We start from the raw sequence: 12,511 nt of genomic DNA, 5'->3' as shown, positions 1-12,511 counted from the left end.
AACCAACACCACAGAAATATAATCAGTTATAAGAAAATATTATGAAAAACTATATGCCAACAAATTGGACAATTTAGAAGAAATGGATAAATTCCTAGAAACATATAAATTACCAAAACTGAAACGAGAAGAAATAGAAAACCCGAATGGACCAATAAGAGCAAAGAAATTGAATGAGTGATCAAAAAACTCCCAACAAAAAAGGTCTAGGACCAGACGGTTTCACAGGCAAATTCTAACAAATATTTAGAGAAGAATTAATACCTATTCCTCACAAATGAGTCCAAAAAAAAAAAAAAAAAAAGAAAAGGAAGAAAAATTTCTAAACTCATTGAATGAGGCCAGGATTACCCTGATACCAAAATCAGATAAAGACACCACTAAAAAAAAAAAAAAGAAATACAGGCCAATATCCTTAATGGATACAAATGTAAAAATTCTCAACAAACTACTAGCACACCAATTCCAACAATACATTTAAAAAATCCTTCATCACAATCGAGTGGGATTTATTCCTGGGTTGCAAGGGTGGTTCGATATTTGCAAATCAATCAATGTGACACAACACATTAATAAAAGAAAGGCTAAGAACCATTTAATCCTCACAAGAGATGCATACAAAAGCATTTGACATGGTATTCATGATAAAAACACTTCAACAAAGTAGGTTTAGAAGGAAGATACATCAACTTAATAAAGGCCATATATGAAAAACCCACAGTTAATATCACCTTTAATGGGGAAAAAAATTGAGAGCTTTTCTTCTATGGTCAAGATTAAGACAGGGATGTCCACTCTCTTTATTCAACATAGCACTGGGAGTTCTAGTAACAGCAATCAGACAACAAAAAGAAATAAAAGGCATTCACCATGTGATTTTACTCAGATGTGGAATTTAAGAAACAAAACAAATGAACAAAGAAAAATGAGACAAACCAAAAAACAGACACTTAACTATAGAGAACAAAGTGATGGTTACCAGAGTAGAAGTGGATGGGATAGGTGAAATAGGTGAAAGGGATTAAGAGTACACTTATCATAATGAGCACTGAGTAATGTACAGAATTGTTGAATCACTATATTATACACCTGAAACTAATAAAACACTGTATGTTAATTATATTGGAATTAAAATTTTAAAATTAATAAAAATAAAGTTAAAAATGCATTTTTAAAAAAGGCATTCAAACTGGGAAGGAAGAAGTCAAACTTTCACTATTTGTAGACAATATGATACTCTATGTAGAAAACCCAAAAGTCTTCACCAAAAAAAACTGCTAGAACTGATAAAGGAATTCAGTAAAGTTGCAGGATACAAAATCAATGTATAAAAATAGTTGTATTTCTATATACCAATATTGAAGCAGCAGAAAGAAATTAAGGAATTGATCCCATTTACAATTGCTTCAAAACCAATAACATACCTAGGAATAAACCTAACCGAAGAGGTTAAAGACCTGTACTCTGAAAACTCTAAAACACTGATGAAAGAAGTTGAAGGTGACACAGGGATATGGAAAGACATTCCATGCTCACGGATTGGAATAACAAATATTGTTAAAGTGTCTATACTACCCAAAGCAATCTACACATTTAATGCAATCCCTATCAAAATACCACCAGCATTTTTCACGGAGCTAGAACTAAAATTTGTATGGAACCCAAAAAGACCCCAGGTAGCCAAAACATCCTTGAAAAAGAAAAACAAAGCTTGAGGTATCACAGTCCCAGACTTCAAGTTGTTTTACAAAGCTGTAGTCATCAAAACAGTATGGTACTGGCACAAAAATAGACAAATAGATCAACAGAACAGAATAGAAAACCGAGAAATGAACCCACAACTGTATGGGCAATTAATCTTTGACAAAGCAAGAAAGCATATCCAATGGGAAAAACAATGTCTCTTCAACAAATGGTGTTGGGAAAACTGGACAGCAACATGCAGAAGAATGAACCTGGACCACTTTCTGACACCATACACAAAATAAATTCAAAATGGATGAAAGTCCTAGATATGAAACTGGAAACCTCAAAATTCTAGAGAAAAGCATAGGTAGTAACCCCTTTGACATCAGCCATAGCAAGTTCTTTCTAGATATGTTTCCTGAGGCAAGGGAAACAGAAGCAAAAATGAACTATTGGGAATTTATCCAAAAAAAACCTTCTGTATAGCAAAGGAAAAAGTCAATAAAACTAAAGGCAACCTGTGGAGTGGGAGAAGATATTTGAAAATGGCATATCTGATAAAGGGTTAGCATCTAAAATATATAAAGAACTTATAAAACTCAACACCCAAAAAATGAATAACCCAATTAAAAAATGGGCAGAAGACATGAATAGACTTTTTTCCAAAGAAGACATCCAGATGGCCAACAGACACATGAAAAGATGCTCAACATCAATTATCAGGGAATTGCAAATCAAAACTACAATGAGATACCACCTCACACCTCTCAGAATGGCTAAAATTAACAACCCAAGAAACAACAGGTATTGGTGAGGATGTAGAGAAAGGGAAACCCCCTTGCACTACTGGTGGGAAAGCAAACCCCGAGCAGCCACTCTGGAAAGCAGTATGGAGGTTCCTCATAAAGTAAAAATAGAACTCCCCTAGGATCCAGCAATTGTACTACTGGATATTTACCCAAAGAATACAAAAATATGTATTCAAAATAATACATGCACCCTGATGTTTGTATTAGCATTACCTAATACCCAAATTATATAGACAGCCTAAGTGTCTATTGACTGATGAATGGATAAAGAAGTGGTATACATATTTTATATATATATGTATAATATATATATATAATTTATAAATATAACTTTAGATATAACTCAGTGAAGAGATGATCATGTTTGTTGATGCTTCATAAGGAGAACATTAAAAAAAGGGATCTCTAATCTTGGTGAAAGCAGACCACCCTCCTCATCTACAGTCATCATATGACTAAGGTTAAGGGCCTGATCTATCTATCTATCTATCTATCTATCTATCTATCTATCTATCTATCTATCTATCATCATCTATCTATATATGAATATTATTTAGCTCCCCAAAAGAATGAAATCTTGCCATTTGCAATGACATGCATGAAGCTAGAGTGTAAAATGCTAAGTGAAATAGTCATATGATTTCACTCACATATGGAATTTAAGAAACAAAACAAATGAGCAAAGGTGGGGGGGAAGGAGAAAGGCAAACCAAGAAACAGAATTTGAACTGTAGAGAACAAACTGAATAGAGGTGGGTGGGGGATGGGTAAAACAGGTGATGGGGATTAAGGAGTGCACTTGTTGTAATGAGGACCAGGTGATGTATGAAAGTGTTGAACACTATATTGTACACCTGAGACTAATATTATACTGTATGTTACCTACCTGGAATTTAAATAAAAACTTAAAAAAAAAGATTCCAAACTTGAAAAATAGAAAATAATTAAATAAGCAGGATAGTGATAGCACAGTAAATGGAGTTTGAAAAATCTTCCCAGCTAAAAAGTTCATAATGGCTTAGAATAAGATAATAATGGTGGTAAAAATTGGGAAGAGTGAACATATTCAAGAGATATTTAAGTCATTGAATGATCAGATACTGTGATGGATTTGATACTGGTGAAAAGAGAGGGGAGAAAGCCTGGTTTTCTAACTTGGATCAGCAGCAGTCTTGCGAACACTGAAACTGGAAAGTATAAATTCTGTGCTTGGATTGGTGGAATAACAAAATAAGTTTTAGGCCTTTTGAAATTTTGGGTGCCTCTGAAGAAGGGATATGAAGAAATTACTTGTGCCTGTACTCAAAAAAAGGCATCGAGACTGAAATATAAATTGGGCTTTGTCAGAAAATAGATAATAATTACTTCAGTGATCAGTTAACTTTGTTTTTAAATTGTTCTGAAGAGCCAATTGAAAATACAAACATTGGAAAACAGGAAAGTATTTGGAGCTAAATATATAAAAGATTAGAGGAAGTTAACTGTAATAGAAAATACACACAAAAAGATTGCTTTTATGAATTCTTTTGACTTACTTTGTCTTATCTATTTTATTTATTTTTGAGCTTAGGGTTATAAGAAAACTACCTAATAAATTTGGAGTTTGAAGTTTATTACCAAAAATGAGCATTTCCTTCATTACCATTGAGTTTTTCCTTCATTGTTCATTTAAAATATGCCATTATTTATATATTGTTTTTCATGTTATATGTTTGTTAGTCACATGAATATAAGGGGTAGATTTGAAATTAATTTACAAGTAGTTTTAGCTTTTCTTCCTTTAATTTTATTTTTTAAGGATTTATTTACCTGAGAGAGAGAGAGAGAGTGCAATGTAGGGAGGGGCAGATGGAGAGGGCGAGAGAGAGAGAATCCCCAAGCTGACTCCTTGTTGGGTGCAGAGCCTGATGTGGGGCTCCATCCCAGGACACTGCAATCATGACCTGAGATGAAATCATGAGTCTGCCACTCAATCAGCTGAGCTACCCAGGTGCCCCATTCCTTTAATTTTAATAAAGAATCCTTGCTTTCCCACTTTGCCTGGTGCTATAAAAGGGTAGCTCCATTAGTTAGCAGAGCAGCTCCTAGACACTTGTAATGACACATTGGAGAATAGATAGGCTCCCAAGTGGGGGCATTGCTTAAGGTGACAAACTGTAGACAGGGGACAGTAGACAGGGGAGAAGGACAGTAGGCTAGGAAGGAGGGGAAGGCAGTTTTATGTGGTTTTGGTCAATACAGCTTATTGTTTAGAAATTGGAGGATTGTAGGGCGCCTGGGTGGCTCAGTTGGTTAAGCGACTGCCTTCGGCTCAGGTCATGATCCTGGAGTCCCGGGATCGAGTCCCGCATCGGGCTCCCTGCTCGGCAGGGAGTCTGCTTCTCTCTCTGACCCTCTCATACTCTCTCTGTCTCATTCTCTCTCTCAAATAAATAAATAAAATCTTAAAAAAAAAAGAAATTGGAGGATTGTAAAGAAAGAAAAATATTGTGGAAAGTTAGAAACAACATATATATCTTTCATTAATGCATTTTCATTAATTCTAAGAATTCCTTAATCTTAATTTTGGTACTTGGTTTAGATATAACTCAGTGAAGAGATGATCATGTTTGTTGATGCTTCATAAGGAGAACATTAAAAAAAGGGATCTCTAATCTTGGTGAAACCAGACCACCCTCCTCATCTACAGTCATCATATGACTAAGGTTAAGGGCCTATCTACAAATGATTCAGGGACTGTTGGATAAACTGATCTGGGACAATGAATACATCTTACTATTGTAAATTAGATCATAAGTCAACTATATTAGTGCTGATGCAGGCCATTTATTTATTTATTTTTTTTTTTTTAAAGATTTTATTTATTTATTCGACAGAGACAGAGACAGCAAGAGCAGGAACACAGCAGGGAGAGTGGGAGGGCGAGAAGCAGGCTTCCTGCTGAGCAGGGAGCCCGATGTGGGACTCGATCCCAGGACCCTGGGATCATGACCTGAGCCGAAGGCAGACACTTAACGACTGAGCCACCCAGGCACCCCAGGCCATTTTTTTTAAACTATTAAAAAATATAACAATGTGTATTACTAAGTAAAATGTGTATATGATACCACAATTATAATTACATGCATGTTGAATTCATTTGCTGCTTTTATTGCATTATGAGACATCTGCTACTTGGTTTTATCTGCAAAGTTACAAGAGAATAGTATTGATATCTATTGGCCCCAGGAAATTATGTCATTTCCAGGAAATTATGCAGTGTTACCAAATCATAATATAAATCATTTTTTCTGAGGTTCCATTATGTGTGCATCCTGTTCGTGAATAGATTGATATCGGGTTTATTCTTATTCATAAATATCTGACACTACTATGATAATGATTTTTTTAAAAATACTGCAAATACCAGCCATCTTCTGATCTTATTCATAAATATCTTACACTGTTTTAACAGTGATTTTTATTTTATTTTATTTTATTTTATTTTTTTAAGATTTTATTTATTTATTTGCGAGAGAGAGAATGAGAGACAGAGAGCATGAGAGGGAGGAGGGTCAGAGGAAGAAGCAGACTCCCTGCCGAGCAGGGAGCCCGATGTGGGACTCGATCCCGGGACTCCAGGATCATGACCTGAGCCGAAGGCAGTTGCTTAACCAACTGAGCCACCCAGGCGCCCCTTAACAGTGATTTTTAAAAGATACATAAAACTATAGTCATCTTCTGACTTAGTGCATTTAAATTTATTACTGTATAAATTAATACATATTAACATAAATATATGTAAATATGCATACTATATCTTTGAAGGTATGCATGTATTGTTATAGATGTGTGTATATATAGTATATGTAGAGATAGAAAGATGTACATACATATATATAGAAAGAGCAATGTTTATTTTTTAATCCACTAAGTCATCTCAATGTTTTCAGAATCAACATTTTACATTATAACTAAACTACTCTAAACCACTGTTATCATAGATCAAAGTATTTCTAAACAAAATATTTTATTTCAATATGAGCTATTAAATATATTATTTATGGCCCATTTAAAGCTATTATTAATCATTTTAATGTGGTTTTTTTGGAAAAATAAGCCACACCTGTTTTTTTTTTTTTTTTTTTTTTGTTTTCTGTGTGTTTTTCTAGGACATAATGGTAAGGAAATTGACATTAAAAAGATGCATGTTTAGAATAGATATAAGGTTATATATTACACTTTTCTGGACTACATTTTTGTGACATAATGTCATCTTCTGATTGATTGAATGGTAATTTAATACAGGAATGGCTGAAAATATTTTTATCAAGAGACAGCTTTCACCTTACTTAAACTCAGAAATATGTATTTTCACCAAAGTCATTGGTGTCTTTAGCTCTCATTTCCACTGTAATATTTGCTACCACTTTCTAAGCAGGACATGGAGAAGTGTGAGTAAAACAGGTAGAAGAAAATTTGAAATGCATCCAAAGCATGTTTAAACACAAGGAATGTGTATTGGTTTAATTATCTGTCATTAAAAAATCCTCCAAATTGGGCGCCTGGGTGGTTCAGATGGTTAAGCATCTGCCTTTGGCTCAGGTCATGATCCTAGGGTCCTGGGATCGAGTCCCGCATCGGGCTCCCTGCTCCTTGGGAGCCTGCTTCTCCCTCTGCTTCTCTCTCTCTCTCTGTCTGTCTCTCATGGATAAATAAATAAAATCTTTAAAAAAAAATCCTCCAAATGAAAAAAAAATAATAAAAGTGTTAGTTGTAAAAATTGAAGTACAGATCAAAGCTAAAAAGGTTAAATGAACTTGACAAGTTACATGGACCTTATGCACCCCCAAAAATAAATAAATAAATAAAGAAAGAAAGAAAGAAAGAAAGAAAGAAAGAAAGAAAGAAAGAAAGAAAGAAAGAAAGAAAGAAAGAAAGGATTTGGGAGAGTTTATGACTAGAATGTAGTAGAGAATTAAATTATTTTTTCATGCATAGTCACCCATTGCAATAGAAAATAGTCTCTTCCAGCCTCAAAAGGCTGAATTACCTTGGAGTCCAATGTAAGATGAAGACTGAGACAATACTACCAAGAAGCAATTTGTCTGTTTGGTTTTTTTAAGTGTGAAAAATTTGTGAGGCCATTATGTGGCTGAAGAGAAATATATATATATTTTTAAGATTTTATTTGTTTACTGGAGAGAGAGTGAGAGAGAGAGAGCACTGGTGAGGGGCAGAGGCAGAGGGAGAAGCAGGCTCCCCACCAAGCAGGGAGCCCAAAATGGGGCCCAATCCCAGGACCCTGGGATAATGCCCTGAGCTGAAGACAGATGCTTATCTGACTGAGCCACCCAGGTGCTCCAAGAGAGAAATATTTCTGACAGTGTTGAAAGTATCAAAAGTCTAGTACTCCTTAAAATAATTGACTCTGTTTCCTGCAACCAAAAAATGCCTGGCCCTAACTCTTGAAGTATATTTTCTAATAATTATTTCAAATAATATTGTTACTGACTCCTATAATTGTTAAAATTATTAAATAAAATAACTTCACATTGTTTTAGAAAATGGCCACGTTTTAGCACATTAACCTTTTTTAAGTTTTTATTTAAATTCTAGTCGGTTAACATACAGTGTAATATAAGTTTCAGGCATACAATATAGTGATTCAACACTCCCATATAACACCTGGTGCTCATCACAAGTGCCTTCCTTAATCCCCATCACCTATTTCATCCATCCCTCTGGTAACCATAAGTTTGTTCTTTATAGTTAGGAGTCTGTTTCTTGGTTTGTCTCCTTCTCTCTTTTTTCCTCTTTGCTCATTTGTCTTGCTTCTTAAATTCTACATAAGAGTGAAATAATATAGTATTTGTCTTTCTCTGAATGACTTATTTTGCTTAGCCTAATAGTCTCTAGCTCCAACCATGTCATTGCAAATGGCAAGGTTTCATTCTTTTTTATGCCGAGTAGTATTCCATCGTGTATACATACCATGACTTCTTTATCCATGTATCAGTTGATGGACACTGGGGCCACTTTCATAGTTTGGTTATTGTAAATAATGCTGCTAAAGAAGCCAGACAGATAGTCAACATCACATGTTAACTTTTAATTAGTAAATCAGTTGATTAGTTTGTTAGACAGTGTTTAGTAAGTGATGGGCATCATAAGAACATTTGGGATTTAAATGGGGACAAACTACAGCCACGGACCTCCAAGAACTTATTGTCCAATGAATGACTAATATGCTTTGGCATTCTGCTACTATGTAATAATTATATTTCACTCCTGAGCCAAGAACTTCTTTCCATTTTCCTTCTCTTTTTTGAAGTCTAGTATGTCTTCATTTACAGCATAATCTTGATGATAGAATGATACAGTATATTCAGTGGTTCCTTATTTGCTCCTTGGTTTGCAGAACAATAAACACTTCATGTAATGTTTAATACAATAATCATTCTCATAATTCAATTAAGAGAATATGTATTATCTGTATCTACATTAATTTCTTTCCTATGTTTGCACACAGCTGGTTCCACAGACACCCTCTTAAAACACATTATATTCTAGGTACTCCAATTTAGGCAATTAAAATCCTGCCCAGCCCTTGTTATATGGTCCTTTTATGGAAACCTTCTTATAATCCAAGACTTCCTCTAGAACTGTGACTGTATGTAACCCTTTTTAGTAGACTTCAAAGGATGCTGAGGTGGCATTCTAGACCTCTGATGCTCAGAGCTTGCCTGTATAAAATCCCTGATGTTTCCCTGACCATTTCAATCCTATGATGACAATGTTAGAGTAACAAAAAAATATATTTAATCAATAATTTTACAAGATTTCATTTGTTTTTATCAAGTGGGTTGAGAATAATTTATCCTTAGTGCCCGAGTGGACATAATTACTTGAAGACTTCAGTTCTTAACTTTTGCATCTTATTCTGTGTAACCTACTGTGTTTACAGGATCCTAATATATATGGAAGAGATGAGATACTTTTTCCTCTACAGTGAGACACAGTGAGAGAGGGAACACAAGCAGGGAGAGTGGGAGAGGGAGAAGCAGGCTTCCCACCAAGCAGGAAGCCCGATGTGGGACTCGATCCCAGGACCCTGGGATCATGACCTGAGCTGAAGGCAGATGCTTAACAACTGAGTCACCCAGTCGCCCCTAAAAATGGGTATGTTTTAAGTGTATAAAAAAAGATTGTGTTTGTGTATGTGTGTGCGTGCATGCATGCGTTTTTGGCATCATTATTAAAGATTAAGAGGTATTGAAAGTAACAAAAAAGAATTATAATCTATAATCATTTAAGATAACTTGAGACCAATAGGAAGATTTACTCTTTAAAAATATAAACTATACAACATGATAACTATAGCTAATACTGCTGTGTGATATATATGAAAGTTGTTAACAGAGTAAATCCTAAGACTTCTCATCACAAGGGGAAAATTTTTCTCCCTAATTCATCTTTCTTTTCTTTTTATTGTATCTTCACGAGAAGACAAATGTTAGTAGAACCCTATTGTGGCAATCATTTCACAATACATGTAAATCAATCTATTGTGCTGTATGCTTTATACTTATACAGTGATATGTGCCAATTCTTTCTCAATAAAACTGGAAAAATAAAATAAAAAACAAAACTAATATTTAAATAATTGAAATTATTCTATGCACTATCTTATTATATTTAAATATCTTCAGAATGTTTTAAAATGTAATATTCACACTTGACATAGGTGGATAAAAGTAGACAATATGATCTGTTTTTTAAATTTGTTATTTGAAAGTAAAATAAAATATATAAAATACTCAGTCCCCTACTGACGAGTAAAACACTGTAGAGCTAACATGACAGGAAGTCCATGTCCCCTTGATCATACAATTATTTTTTACTACACTTGAGCCAGAGCTAAGCTTATATTTGCAGTCAGTTAACTGAGTTCATGTTTGACTGGGACATTCCTGTAATTATCCAAAATTTCTTTTATGGAAATTTAAAACAGTTGAGTAAATGTTCCTGAAGTCCCTATCTACTGTTAGGATTCTATTTGCTAAATATTTGCTAAGTTGCTAAAATAGTTGTAGTACATAAATAATTACCATGAATTTCATATTTCTACATTTTAAAAAATAATTTAACTATGACTTTATAAACAATGGATTGGTATTTCCCCTATTTTCCAATTTTTTATAAATGTAATCTGCCTTTTTAAAATTAATTATATTTGAGATCCATTCACAATGATGAGCTTGCAGCTCTCTTTCATTTTTCCATTTTCCCAATTCTATAATGTTCCATTGTATGAATATATCATGATATATTTATCTATTAAATTGGTGTATATTTGTTGAATATTTATTTTATACTCAGGCTTTAAAAAAAACAATAGTGCTGTTACTGACATATGACTTTCTGTACATTCCCTGGAGTGTGTGTGTGTGAGAAAGAGAGAGAGATAGTGTGTGTGTGTATGTGTATATATATATATATATATATATATATATATATATATATATACCACTTCTTGAATAAAATACAACTAAATAAGTTATAACATTTCTTCATGATTACATGGCTATCATTTGATTCTTGTTCTTCCTTATAAGATATAAATCCAGCCTCCAAACCTCTATTAAAAGCCCTGTTGGAATTTTTATTTGACAGCATTTGAATGTCACTCTTGCACAGATTCCAGTGTTCATGCGTTGAGAATTTGGGATAGATTTCTGGAAATCCTTTTTCCCTGCTAAGTTGTTTAGGATAGGATGAAACTCTCACTCCATCTTTGAATGACATCTTCAAATTAGCACTCAATAATTTTACAAATCAACATCATCAACAGTGTATGAAGGTTTCGATTGTTTCAGTAATCAGAATTTCAAATGGTACTAATGTAGATTTATTGTAATTTCTTCAACAACTGTGTATCAGAGCATTGTTCAGGTGTGTCTCTTGTATATAATGTCTGATTGTAGATTTTTTCAACAGGATTATTTGCTCTTTTTTGTCTTGAATAATTGGATTTCTTTTTATATTCTGAATAATTTGTTAGTTGTGTCTGTTTATGGATTCTAATTTTATTTTGTTCATTGTATACTTTGCTAGTTAAACATTTAATCTAGATTTATTCAAAACTTCCATTGTTTTCCTTGTGGTTTGCATTTTTTGTGACTTAAGAAACTGTTCCTTACCTAAAGTCATTCTTTTTTTTTCACATTTCAAAAATGTTTCTTATATTTTGAAAAAAAAAAACAAAAACAAACTGTTTGTGTATAATGTGAATTAGGAACCCACATTTTTTTCTAGCTGAATAACCAAATTTCACAGAACTATTGACTTTTCTTATTCAGTTGAAATGTCAGTTCCATAATTTACTATTTCCTTAAATGTTTGGAGCAATTTCTGTCTATTCCAATATTAATCCGTTTAATTAAAGTAACTTTTTTTAGCAAGTCTTGATACATATTTAGGCAAGGACCAGCCTACCCATCCATATCCCAATACTGCAAATGTGTTTCATTATTTATGTCATCTTATCGCTGGTAATCAAACCCACTAATTCTTCTGACCTCATTGGTTAATCTTAGTTTATTCTTTTTTTTTTTTGTCTTTTAAGGGAGATTTGGTAAAAAGAAAATAAACACAAGAACAGGTAGCATATAATCATATTTAAATAGAAGTGTATGTGTTTTGTCTTTAAGTAATGTATTATAGACAACACATTATGTCATGATATATCATTTTAAAGCATGGTTTTAGTGGGAAACATAATATTAGATAGCAATGTATTTGAATGTCTATTTTGGATATTTAAATTGTTAAAAACTCATTATTTTAAATATAACTATAGTGATATCTAAAATTCCTCATAGCACAATATTTATTTAGCATATATTTATAAAAAGTAGAATTGATGTTCAAAGAATTTGAATATTTTTCAATATTTTTGCTATATTGTAAGTTGGCATTTTAAATACATATCATCAGATGTTCAAATTACTGCCAGTGTTTTATAACTCATCTCT

The sequence above is a fragment of the Mirounga angustirostris genome, unplaced genomic scaffold, assembly GCF_029215605.1.
Source record: "Mirounga angustirostris isolate CCGP_5_RB_7025 unplaced genomic scaffold, mMirAng1.0.hap1 SCAF_7, whole genome shotgun sequence".
NCBI classification, from domain to species: Eukaryota; Metazoa; Chordata; class Mammalia; order Carnivora; family Phocidae; genus Mirounga; species Mirounga angustirostris.
This window is presented reverse-complemented; position numbering follows the sequence as displayed.